Source organism: Bactrocera neohumeralis, chromosome 2, assembly GCF_024586455.1.
Source record: "Bactrocera neohumeralis isolate Rockhampton chromosome 2, APGP_CSIRO_Bneo_wtdbg2-racon-allhic-juicebox.fasta_v2, whole genome shotgun sequence".
NCBI classification, from domain to species: Eukaryota; Metazoa; Arthropoda; class Insecta; order Diptera; family Tephritidae; genus Bactrocera; species Bactrocera neohumeralis.
The window spans coordinates 84,501,473-84,514,807 of record NC_065919.1 but is presented as its reverse complement, the minus strand read 5'-3'; the positions used below and the strand labels follow the sequence as shown (position 1 = coordinate 84,514,807).

The 13,335-nt window shown below is 33.8% G+C and overlaps 1 protein-coding gene across 1 annotated transcript in view; it reads left to right on the top strand.

Moving 5' to 3' along the window:
- The window catches only part of LOC126751715 (uncharacterized), a 147,885-nt gene that overhangs the window by 5,325 nt on the left and 129,225 nt on the right, over positions 1–13,335 (top strand). The gene's annotated exons all lie outside the window — the stretch shown is intronic.

Below are 13,335 nucleotides of genomic sequence, written 5' to 3'. Positions count from 1 at the left end.
AAATAAAAGAGAGTTAGAGATATTATCGATATTCGATTTCTTATCTGATTTTTAATCAAGAAATTTCGTTGTAGTTGCCTTATTACGTAAAGCATGCAGGCTTTGTGAAACATAATAAGCTGCTGAGACCGTCTGTGCCCAAGAAGTTTTTCGACCTCTCGTTTCAAATAATCAATCTATTTATAAAGCCACTCACCTTATATTTATATGCTTGATTTTCGGAATCAGTTAAATATATTGAATATGTTCGATTAGTAAATATTTTTCTAATCTCATTAACAAACATTTTCGCCAATCGCTTTAGCTCACAATTTCCTAAAATGGTTTTCATGCACCAATAACAATGTGCCATTACATGTTTGGCTTATTTTCCAACGAACCCACATTGTATTATTAGGTTAGGTTAGGATAATCTGGTAGTCCAATGAGCCACCAATATACGAGTTTTGGCCCTTTGCGATACCAGATGGAGTTCGGTTACTTTATATTATTGCTACAACAAAGAAAATACCTCAAAAATAGTTGCATTTAAAAGAAATTAATAACTTTCACAATTTAGCAAACATCTGGCAAATATTTTTCACGCGCGCTAATGGAAACTGTCAGCAGCAGTTGACTGGAAACAAAGATTTACATGAACAGGGCTCCGCCTTTGTTGCGAAGAATTCGTGTAACCAGATAAAATATTGCCTTCAATACTTTATCCTATATTCTGCTTGTAGTAAACTTCGGTTGTACCAAAGCTATAATACACTTCACAGATTGAAAAAATTTCTTATAAAAACTTGATTCCGTTTTTTCAGTTTGCCTGGCGTGTACATTAGGGTGTGCCATTTTGAGGCAACCTTTTTTTTCAACTGAAAAACAGGCTCAAAGGCTCCTTCTTTCTTTCTAGATGTTACAAACATCTTGGAAAACTTAATAGAACCTTTTCAGGGTAAAATTATATACAACCTCTCATAGAATGGGCTGGAAATTTTTTAATTAAAATATTTTAATTTAAATAGTAAATTGTCTACGCACCAGAGCTGATGTATTTATCCACATCGTCACCTAAAATGTAAAATAACGTAACATTAGTTTTTATAAGTTTACAGACGGAGGAAAAACGATATAATAAAAGCCACTTATATTGAAACAAAATCTGAGTTTTCGTTAAAAAATGGTTATATATTGGTTATAAAATGGTTATATATTGGTTATATCTGACAAATACGCCAGTTATAAAATGGTTATATCTGACAAATATTTTGGTTATAAAATGGACATATCTGACAGCGCAGGCTGAGAATTTATTTATGTAATATAATGTAGTGAAATCGTAAGTAATAAAAAATGAATTTCGATTTTTTTGATGGCACGTTTTTTTGTGTTTTATGTGACAATATAAACTTGTGAATTTCAGTAAAGATATAAACTTACGAGCAAAGCATCCCTTTATTAACTCTACAATTTTGAGAGTATATTCAAGATCTGAATATTCTGATAAATATCAGTTTTCATTACAATTATTTGGAACTGTAAGTGTCATAACTGAAGTATTGGTTCTATATAAAGAATCAGCAGATCATTAGTCTATTGAAACAAGCCAAGTGTTACCTCCATCAGTCTGATACATACATATTATATCATTTTAAGCTTCGTTCTCCCAAAGCAATACTTTTCTAACTAACTGAAATTAATGCAAATTGTCTGAAACACTTGGAAAAATTGTTGTTGAGTGATATTTTTATGAAACTAAAATAACGAAAAAAAATATTTTTAAATTGAAGATAACGAAATTGAATTTAAATTTAATAAGCTTATTTCAAAAAGTTTTATAGAAATTTAGATTGCGGCAATTTTTAAAAATCATTCCCACATATTTTTTTTCTATTAAAAAAATTTTTATTTCGAAACATAAAGATTTTTTAAATTTATGAAGCAGTTGCTTTGTATAAATAAGTTCATACTTTTAATGAATTTATATATAATATTTTATTATCTGGTTATCATTTATAATATATATAGTATGGCAATAATTGCTTTTACCATTTTATGTGTGCTAAAAGCAACCCTTTGTGCTGTCAAACTTCCGCCGCCATTTAAACAGTTCCGATGCTGCTTTCACACCGCTAGTGTAAAATTAGAAATAAATAGTGATTTAATTTTGGAATTGTTCGAAAATTGCGGTTTCTATTTGTGTTACAACTGTTAAGTGAGTTCTCTTGCGCAAATAACTTAAATTTAGCGAAGGTCACATTCTGCTTTGAAAATAGTTATTAGTGATTGCAAAGTGTGAGTGTGTCAAGAATATGTATGCCACTTTGGAGACTTGTTGCATGCGGTTACTGAAGGTTGCATTTACATACTTGCTCGTTCGCAGTTCTCTTGTTTGGCAAAGTTGCAGGTAAACATTTTCGAATTGACACACTTTACTAAAAATATAATTCGTTTTTATTTATGTGCACTCACATGGATATTGTATAAATAGTTTAGTACTCGTAAAATGATAAAGTGAAAGCTCATTGAAATTCTTTAGCAGTATTTATAGAAAAATTAATTACGACAGCGCTATTTGTGTGACGCATTCAGTTATCATTTTTATTTAAATGGCGAAGCACTGATTAAAGTCAAGCTCAATTTGTATATAATTAGTGAAAAATTGGGATATTCGTTAACAGAAAACTTTTCATCCTTCGAATGGTGTAAAACCTATGCTGTATGAAGATTTTAATTTAGACCACTTTTGTTAAGGTTTGCCTTTTTAGCTCTTTCTAAATTACTTTTTCCAATGATAAATTTCGTACGTCTGCGGCTGATCAGTGACTGAGGTATTGCAGAAAGAGCATGCTTAAAAAATTTGTTAAAATGCAGATAAAGAAGAGGCACCGAGGTACATAGATATCTTCACTTAAAATGCAAAAAACATATCATCGAAAAAAAAAAATAATAATAAAAATTGAAAATCGTTGTCAGATACAATAACCAATATAAAACCATTTTATACCGAAAACTGTAAATTTGTTTTAATATGAGTGTATGATAACTATTGTATAGCTGTTTTATAACCAAAACTCATATATTGTTTCAATATTAGTGGCTTCTATTAATGTATATCGTTTTTTATTTCTGTAAGCTTATGAAAAGTGATGTTACGTTATTTTGTATTTTAGTTGACGATATGTATTTTGCTTACTAGTTTATAGTACTGGGTGAAGAATATTTTTTGCTGTGAACAGATTTGTTACCAGTTGCTCTAAATAATTGGAATCCTTAGATTCCACGAAAGTTTTGCACAGAGAGAAAATCTTTATTTCACATGACGAAATATTTAACTTAAATCACACATATTCGCCTGGCAGTTCTGAGCAGTTTCTGAGTCTGTTAAGAGAATGGGTATCGATAAAATGAATGCGAGACAAGATTGACATAATGAAATCAAAAATTTTGAGCGGATTTTGTCAGATTAACGAAGCCAATGTTCATCAATCACATTCTGAGAACAAATCCTCGTCAAACTGCCTGACTACTGATTTGTAGCAAGCAAAGACCGCTTCTACGAACAACTTTTCTAAACGAAACCCGGCAAGTCACGATTAACGAAACTCTAATCCAGTGAAAAAATTATAATCACTGTGCAACTCATATGACTTTTGTCTAAGCGAGTGATGGGCGATTACATGCATTTAAGAGTTTCGCCTAGATTTGTTAATTCGGCCCTGAAAAGCTCATTGAACTTCAAAAGAAATTTCTGGTAGCGCTTTTGGCTGTTAACCAGTAATTTAACAGGTAGTTGGCTTGCTTGGTAGTTATTGAGACAACTGCCGCAATTGTCAAATAAACTTCGAAAAAATTAACGTTGCCGCTTTATACACTCAGTAGCTTGGCAGTAAAGTCTGCCTCTAATGCATTACATTATATCTAAAATTACATGTCTTGACACACACACATATGCTTTGGATTTTATCAGCACTGTTCGGTGGCATTATTAAATAATTTAGCAATTTTCGTGTGGAAAATTATGTCGAAACAAATTTCGAAATTCCCACCTGAGTGGCATGTACGCCATAACACAACCCACACTTTTTTAATTACGCCAGAAAGTATGCCACAAGAATTAAATTTCATTACACCTTAATGCTGAGAGGCAATCAAAAATTCGCTGCGATACCCATCAAGGCTGCCACGATACATTAGGGAAGCTGAGTGCGAATTCACGTAACCACCATTATATGTATGTATGTGTGAATGCATGCGGGGGTGTGTGTGTGCTTCCTGCTGCTGGCTGTGTCCGTTCAGCGTGTGACGGCGGTAATGGCGCGGAGTTAGCACGTACCGACAATTTTCTTGGGCGCAGCGTTTATGGGATGCAACAGCAGCAAAATCAATTTCAAGTCATTAAATGAAATGAACCTTTATTGAGCAACAACGGAAGCAAAGGAAGCGCACAATGAGATACACGAATAATAAGATATAAGTTGAGAGCAAAAAAAAAAAAAAACAGAAACGACAACAGCAACAGCAACAAAAATTAGTAGCAGCAGCGGCGACGTGATAAGCTGTAGGAGCTAGTGAGAACGTAAAAACAAGAAAATGGCGAAAAAGATGGTGATAGAAATAAATAAAGCACAACAAAAACAACAAATAAAAAAATTAAGAAAAATAAAAAAATGAAAAAAATTGCAAGCAAAATAAATATGAGAATAAATCGACAACGATGGCAATGGGGAAATGAAAAACCTCGCACAAACAGCGAATTGAAAACACAATCGAAATGAAATGCGAAAAAATAAGTTGCGAAACGCAATGGCTGCCATGAGCATTTATAAGCGCACGAAATAAGCGGAAATGATTTTGTTGCTGTTATTGGTGGTAACGTTAAACAAATGCTGCTCTATGCCTTGCGAACAGCGCAAACGTACATACATACATACAAACTGACAAATTTAGTACGTCTGTGTTCATTTGAGCGGCGCTACAATGGATGTACTTGTTGGCACGTACAAACAACAGCAAACATACACACACTCACCCGCAATCAAATGCCAACCATTAGTTGGCGAAACACATAAACAGCTGATTTCACACCACTACAAGCGCAAGCCAATGTATTTGCCTCCTCCCGGCACTTGGCAGCTGCTGATGCGCCTCTGGTCGTGGCTTTAGCAGTTGAGAAGAAAGCAAGGCAAACAAACAAAGCCGTACACACACAACACTCACACACTCACTTGCGGGGGTATGTAAACCGCCAAACCATAAGTCTGACAGACCAGCAGACACACCAACAACTGACAGAGACAAGCAAATAACTGCGGTGGCAGCTACAAACAGCGGAAAGCGAAGTGCGAAAACGTATTGCGATCTCTAAATATTGCCGAAACACACTCGTAGCACAGCAATTGACTGTGTGCGTGTGTGTGTGTGTAGTTAAGTCTTCACACATCTGCAGTGACAAAGATGTTTGTATGTGTGTGTGTTTACGTCGCAGTTGCTTATCATTTGTGCATCAGTGCCAACGCCAGTAAAATAAAAGCTCCTCGTCATTGTTGTTGTTCGCATTTTTCTGTTGTTGCAAAAGTGTTGTGCTTGTTACAGTTGTGTTTTGTGTCTTGTGGGATTTGTGTTTTGTTAATTGCTTATTGATAACTCACGATCGCACACAAGTGCTAGGTAAACTTAGTGATTAAAAATGTCTGGCAACATAGCATTTTGAGCTGCATGAGCAGTAGTCTCATTGCTCACAACAACAACAAAAGCTAAGTGCACACAAAATCCAAGAATAGTTATTTTTACAGCTGGCAGAGTTGTGTACCGACGGTACAGTACTGATTTTTGACAATAATTTAGACTATACCTGTAGATGCGTTGCAGTAAAGTGTTTTTTAATCCGATTTTAGAAAGTTAAGTAAAGGTCAGTGCATAAACCGACATATGCGGTATAAAAGCGGCAGGTAACATGGTTGGAAATGGTCTAAATTTAACAGAAATATTTTGAGCAGTGGATGAAGATAAGGAGTGAATAGATAAAAACCGATTTCACCCATTTTGAAAGAAAGAAATTATATATATCACTGTATGCCGAGCAGCCGTGGTTGTAGTCTCATATTGACTGTTTTTAAGTTTTTAGGTGTTTCGGGTCACAACTAGTGTAACAGCCGAAAAAATGTCGATTTTACTAACAAAAAAATGCAGCATTAATTATTTTGAATTTTTGAAAATTTTCAAAATATCGATTTTTGTTTTTTAATTTTAGTTTCTTAATGTAGAACATATATTTAAGAGCACACAGAAAATTTTTCATCGTTCCGGTGAATATTTTCGAAGTTACAAGCAAATTCGAGAAGGCGTTTGAGAGTGTTTGGAAGTACAAGACTAAATTTTAAACGCGTTTTTCTCAAAATGATGTTTTCAAAATCGGTGACCACATTACACGAAAACGGCTAAGCCGATTAGTCTCAAATTTTAACACGAGCTTCTTAAATATATGTTTAGCAATTCATTTAAGGTTTTTTCGCATTGATAATTTTTTTTATAAACAATTTAGGGCCAAAACTTTGGCGAAAAATCGATTTTTTGTCAAAAAAATTAATTTTGTGTATTTCTTCGATTAATTACTAAATTTAACTACTAACGAAATCTGTCTGGTTTTTTAACAAAACGTCTTTTTTAAGGGGAGATCCCGGACATCAGCTGTGGTTCCTTTCCAAATAAATATTTTTACTTATACTAAATCTTAAAATATAGATAAAAGTTACCATAATATGTATACAAAATTTTGGATCAACAAGTTTAAAAAATTTCTCCGAAAAAGTTCTGGAATATTCGCTATTTTGTGAGTTATACAAGAACTTCGTTTTCGCTAAAAAAGGAGGTCCTTCACTGCTACAGTGATATCGTCTTTTTGCGTGGATTAAACTTAAAAACAAAGAAAAACCCCGTTAAACTAGAAGATATTCTCCGCACAATGACCTACGAGCAGAACCAAAAATCAAAAATTGACAAAACGGCGGCTTTAAAAATAAAAATTTAATTGAATTTGTGGTAAATTCTTCAAGTAGTTCATTAATTCGTTAGATTATATCTTTAAAAAAATTATAGTAAATTTTCTTAATCGATATCTCAAATAGCCTTAGAGTTACAAAGTACTTATAAAGGCTAGCCAGTGGATTCAATCAACTCCATTAGTTAACTTTAAACGCTTGTTTCTCAAACCTACACTTTTCAAATTTTCTTGAGTGATTACTCGGAGATTATTGATAATACATTATTACCAACCAAAACTGCAATATTTCTGCATGTTCGGCACATAGTTCTCTATACAATGCACTACCAGTTTTGTGGTCTGATCGAAAATCGAACCGTTTTAAAAACGTCCCAAATGTTCGGTTAAAATGCGATAAATCGATGTTTTGGAGATGTTCAATTCCATGTCCATGATTTCAATGATGATTTCGGCTGATTTTTGATGAATTCAAAATGGAATTTCCGGTGATCACGGTTCACGGTTTGAAACGCACTTTGTAGTTCTGAATTTTTATTGATCTCAAATATATATATTTTTCGAAATGCACATTTTATTTAATACTTCTTTGGAATACTTTTCCAAATATTTTCAATACCAATCAACATCCATAAAATAATTAGTGTTGAATTTATTGAGGTATAAATTCCGCGTTCTTTTCGTCAACTTTCACCAGTATACCTAACAGGTCAACTGAAAAGTTCACGGTCTACCATAGTAAAATGCATTTTTTGGCAAAACTCGTTTTTTTCAACATAGTTCAAAGGTGTTTATAGCCACCCTCCAACTTTTCGAAACATCTTTTTAATCAATATGATTTGTTCTTTGCTTCATAATAGGCATCAGTTTCGGTGATCATCACTTCATTAAGACTTAAACAACCTAGTTTCTTGGTGTGATAGAAATGACATGCCATTGAACCTTAAAAAATGCAAAACGATGTGCTTTTCACGTAGAGCTGTAGACCCTACCTCATACGCAATACGAAACCTTTAGGTTGGAGCAAGTATGCAGTTTTGTTGATCTGGGAGTAACTATGGACCCCAAACTCAATTTTAATCTTCACGTATCTTCCACGGTTCTTAAAGCTAAAGGCGCTCTTAGTTTTGTTAAACGTTGGTCTAAAGAATTTAGAGATCCGCTTACTACAAAAGTTCTTTTTACATCTCTGGTGAGGCCTATATTGGAGTATGCTTCTGTGGTTTGGAACCCTAGTTACCAAGTCCATTCGGATAAGTTAGAGTTCGTTCAAAAACATTTTTTACTTTTTGCCTTAAATCATTTGCATTGGGATTCCAGTTTAAATCTTCCCCCTTACATTAACCGTTTAAAACTTATAAATCTCCCGACACTCGCTAGTCGTAGGGAGATGCTTGGTATAATATTTTTTGTAAAACTCATGAATGGGTCAGTCTGTAGCCCATCTCTCTTATCTGATATTAATTTTAACGTTCCCGCTCGCCCCACCAGGCAGTTTAGACCCTTATTTTAAAATTTTCTAGAACAAATTTTGAGTTAAACGAACCATTCCGCCGTATATGTCATGATTTCAATTTTCATTCCAGCACATTTGATCTAACAGACTCACTCTTTACCATTAAAAAAATTATTTTATTTACTCTTAACAAGTAACATTTAAAAATTATAAACTTTAATCTAATTCTTAATTTCGGCTGTTGAAATTTTTGTTTCTGTAGCTGAGCAGCTTAAGATCGCAACGCTTAAAACTCTCTTGCCTTTTGTGACTCGGCTAATTCCGCTCGTTCGCGGATTGCGCCCCTCGCGTCGGTTGGGCGGGAGGAGGGTAATCGTTGGGTATTATTATTCCACAAAAATTTCCTCCCAGCAAGCATTCTTGTGATATATATAAGAATAGGTGATAGTCCATAGTGGCCAGATCTCAAGAATACAATGGATGTGAAAGCAGTTCAAAGACCAATTCATGGATATTTGCCATCATTTTCATTGACTTGTGACACGGTCCACTGGCTTGGTGAAATACCACTTTTTTTCAAATGCGTCATCAAGCCAAGCTTTTGCTTCAACTGCATTTTTCCCTTCGAAAGGCAATACTTTATCAACACGTGAAATTCCTTTGCATGCATTTTTTTCACTTTACTTTTCAATGAAACTTCAATCCATTAAAAAAACTAATTTCACTGTACAAATCATAAAACAGTAATGAGCGATCGTATGTACTTAAGAGTTTCGGTTAGATTTGCCAATTCTCTGATCTTAAATTTATAAATAGCTAAATTCTCCAAAATAGTTTTTAACATAAAAATTTTTGAGTTTTTTCAATGACCTTGTCCCAACATAAGTCGTTTTAATTCATTAACCCGAAGCCTTGCTATGAAATCTAATAGAGCTATATCAATAAAATCAATGAAAAATTATTAATTTTTATTATTTCCCAACATTCTTATTTTTGAAAACCCGTTCGAAAACTTTTCTGCGCCACTGTATGCACAGAGCGTGCGCCTGATTGAAAAGCTTTGCTCCACGAATGCCTTTGTTGAATTGAAATGACCTTGATTTTGTGCAGAACAGACTTTTTAATTATTAATCGAAGGCATTTAAAGTGAATGAGCGCAATTTACCAAACGAAGTAAGACGTGTGGGCGATGAATTGAATAAGTGGGATTGTAAAGGAAATGTAATAAATTTTTTAAAACGCGTCCAATTGCTCTCAGATAAAATGTGCCTGTACCTACGTAAATGTACGTAAATTGAAAATGAAATTACTGCTCTTTTCAATCAAAACAAAGCAGACAGGCGGGTACGCACCCACACACACACACGTATACATACACCATTTGTTTGTTTGCAAGTGGACTTGCTGAAGCGAAGGCGGCATACAGTCACGTGCACTCGCATAATATGCGCGCTGATGATGATTTATTTTATTTCATTTCAGCGTATAAATGTGCCAATTACATAAAGATATGCAAACTCATATGTAAAGGCGGACGCATTTTGCAAAAATGTTTGCGATTTGTTGGGAAAGTACTTATTTCAAATCCTGAGATGATGTAAGAATGTTTATTTCGAACCCTAAACTTATTTTTCCTTTTAAAAAGTCGTATGAGCCTTGAAAGCCTTTCTTTCTTTTGTTCTTTGTAAAAGCTCAAAAACATTTCTTTGTGAAATTTTAAACTTGATGCAAAATGTGGTTATTTCGCATCCTTAATTTAGTTTTAAATTCTGATAATTCCCTATGCTTTGAAAGCTTTTCCTGTAAAAGTTTGAATAAATATCTTTGTGACAATTGTTTTCGAAAACGGTTGTAGTCATTTGAACATTTCAAACACTTAACATACGCTTAATTTTAGAAATTTTTCTGAGCCTTGAAAGCTTTTTATTGTAAAAGCTCAAAGAATTTTCTTTATGAAATTTAAAATTTGATTTAAAAAAGTTCGTTTCGCACCATTAACTTATTTTTAATTTAAAAGGTCCTTTGAGCTTTGAATGCCTTCTTCTCGTGTAAATTCAAACCACCTATTTTGTGAACTTTTTTCTCGAAAATGTTTTCAGTTCGCTGGAACAATGTTTTTTCGTACCTTTAACTATTTTTTTAATTTTATGAATCTCTTGAGCTTTCAAAACCTTGTTGAGCTTTGAAAGCTTTTTCTTTTAAAAGCTTAAATACATTATCTTTGTGACTTTTTTTAAAAATCAGATTTGTGTTTCAGCCATGAACATTTTATTACTACATATTTACTTAGAAAGCGCACGACTCAGCAAATACCGTTATTTAAAAAAAAAGTAAAATAAAGATTTACTATTATCCGTTTAATAAATTACATTGGATTAAAATATATTTTTATATAAAAATATAACAAATATGTGCATAAAAGTCAGGAAAAAATACAGAAACGATTTAATATAAGTATTGAACTGATGAGGCTTACAATTAGAAAATGAATAAAAAATATATACATATGATAAAAAAAAATTAAAAGTGTTTCGTCGAAAAGACATTTAATACACTGATTTGGGTAAAATTTCTTCAAAATAATGATTTATTAAATTTATAAAGATAATTTTGGTAATTCAGACCATTTATGGTCCGCCGGTGCGTATACGCAACATTATTATTTCTGAACAGAATTTAAAAATTTTTGAATTTGTGGAAAACATTATTTTCTAAAAGGTATTTAATAACTAAAATTTTGTACAAAAAGCTTCAATTTAAGATAGTAAAAAAATTTTGAAAAAAGTAATAATTAAAAAAATAAAAAATATATATATTAGTTAATAAATTTAATCAAATTAATAATTTTTTATGTAAAAAAATTAGTACTCTTCAAAATGCTGAGCTTTAATACTAGTTTTATCTAATAATAAAGAACTATATTTCAAAACTTACATTAAGTTCACTGGGTACCCCTGTGCCATATATAAATAAATGGCAACGTGTGCCTGTATCGAGTCGAAGTCAAATTGTAGGCGCGTGCTTGCTGAATTTCTGTTTTCATTCGCTCATTATACACGTGCACGCGTGTGAATATTAAAGTCAGACTGACTGTTGTTTTGCGTCAATCTCATTCCACACTGAAAGCTGCCTACACTACGTCAGCCTGTGTGCCTGTATATATGTACATATATAGTATAAGTAAATATATATGTCAAATCACATTACCATATGTATTATACTTTGGTGTGCTTACAGTTGCAGGCAATGTACATAATACACTGAATGAAAGTGAAGTGTCCTTCAGCAGCGTCACCGGGCGCCATATCGTTACACACGCCGCCTGCTCGGCCAACCAGCTGATGCGACTCATGGCCACTGGCGAACAAAAGCGAGGCATTCACTGTAACTCAGCATGCAGCAGCGTGTAATGCTTGCTGCGCTTCGCTAGTTGTCAGTATCATGCAGTATCTACATACATATGTATGTATATATAGTATACATAAACGTTGCTCTATTTGTATAGATATATATGCATAAGCAGCTGAAAGGGCGCCTAAGCGGATGCACCAGCTTAAACCAGCAAGCCACTTGTATGTAATTATTCTTTCGAGCCACTTATATGCTTAAATATATACAAGTATGCATGTATGTATTTGTATGTGTGCATCCTGCCATGAGTTCAGCTTGCGTGCATATCTCTCGCTCATAATCGTAATGATTGTCTAAATATTTTCCATTCTTCTATACTGTGCACACATTAGACTGGCTGTCGTGCTGCTATTTATATGCTACTTTTGTCTGTACACACATTCACGCGCATACATGCACACATGTAGATGTGTAGATATGCTGAAAGAAAACAGCTTTTATGGCAAACGCTCATTGGCTTGTTGGTTCGTTGGCACTCTGCTCTTGAAGCTCTTCACATTTCATCCGTTTCACACTTATCTAGGAACTCGCAACACACAAAGGCACACACATATATATGGTATAAATGTATGCCCGTGCATGTGAGCGTATGTTAATGTCGAGTTCATAACTTTTCACATTTGAAATTGAAAGTAAAATAGCGTGTCTACCACACATGAGCAACATATTCGTTTTTTGCGCTTGTTTTTCTTGTTTTTGTTACCTTGTCTGCTTGCTGTGCAGCTGCTAAAAGCGTGTGTTGCCACAACCCCTCGGGGCGTATGAGTGACTTTTCTTTGGCTCGTTTGCAGAAATTTCACTTCTTTGCGCTATCAGTCGCTCTTCCTTTTATGCTTCTTTTGAAAGCTAATGATACATGCTCGGCGGCGGTGTTTAGCAGTGCCTCGGGTGTAGCGAGCGAAAAAGAATCCACTTAAACAAATATACATTGTACATGCATGTGTGTGTGTATGTCTGTGTGTTGAAAGTGGCTAAATGGCATATTAAATTTATTGAAATGTTATTCTCTAGATACAACTTTCTCATCGGTTTCTGATCACTTGAAATATGTGCTGCTAAAATAACAAATAGTTTCCTTAAGATACAATAAAACACATAGAAATTCAGCTGGTAGATTTTCTCCTTTATAATTTATGATAGGTGCTCCATTTTGCTGCCTTGGACCCAGCTGCGCTTTAAGAATTCGTAATGACTTCAAAGTGATTTGGTTGCCGGCATTATCTACTTCCACTCATTTTTTATAGCTTGAATATTTAAGAGCTGTGCAATTTATGTTTTTCCTCTTTATATATACATAAGTATGTCTTTATCTTCATATATTTTCACAACGTTTCAAAAGTTTTTAAGTACCTATTATGCACAATTAGAGGATGCGGGAAGAAATAAATAGGGAATGTGTTTATTGGAGTCAAGTCAGATATTTTTATACTCTTGGAACGTGTTGCTAGAGATTTTACCTCCGAGAGGGTATAAGAGGGCTTTATGA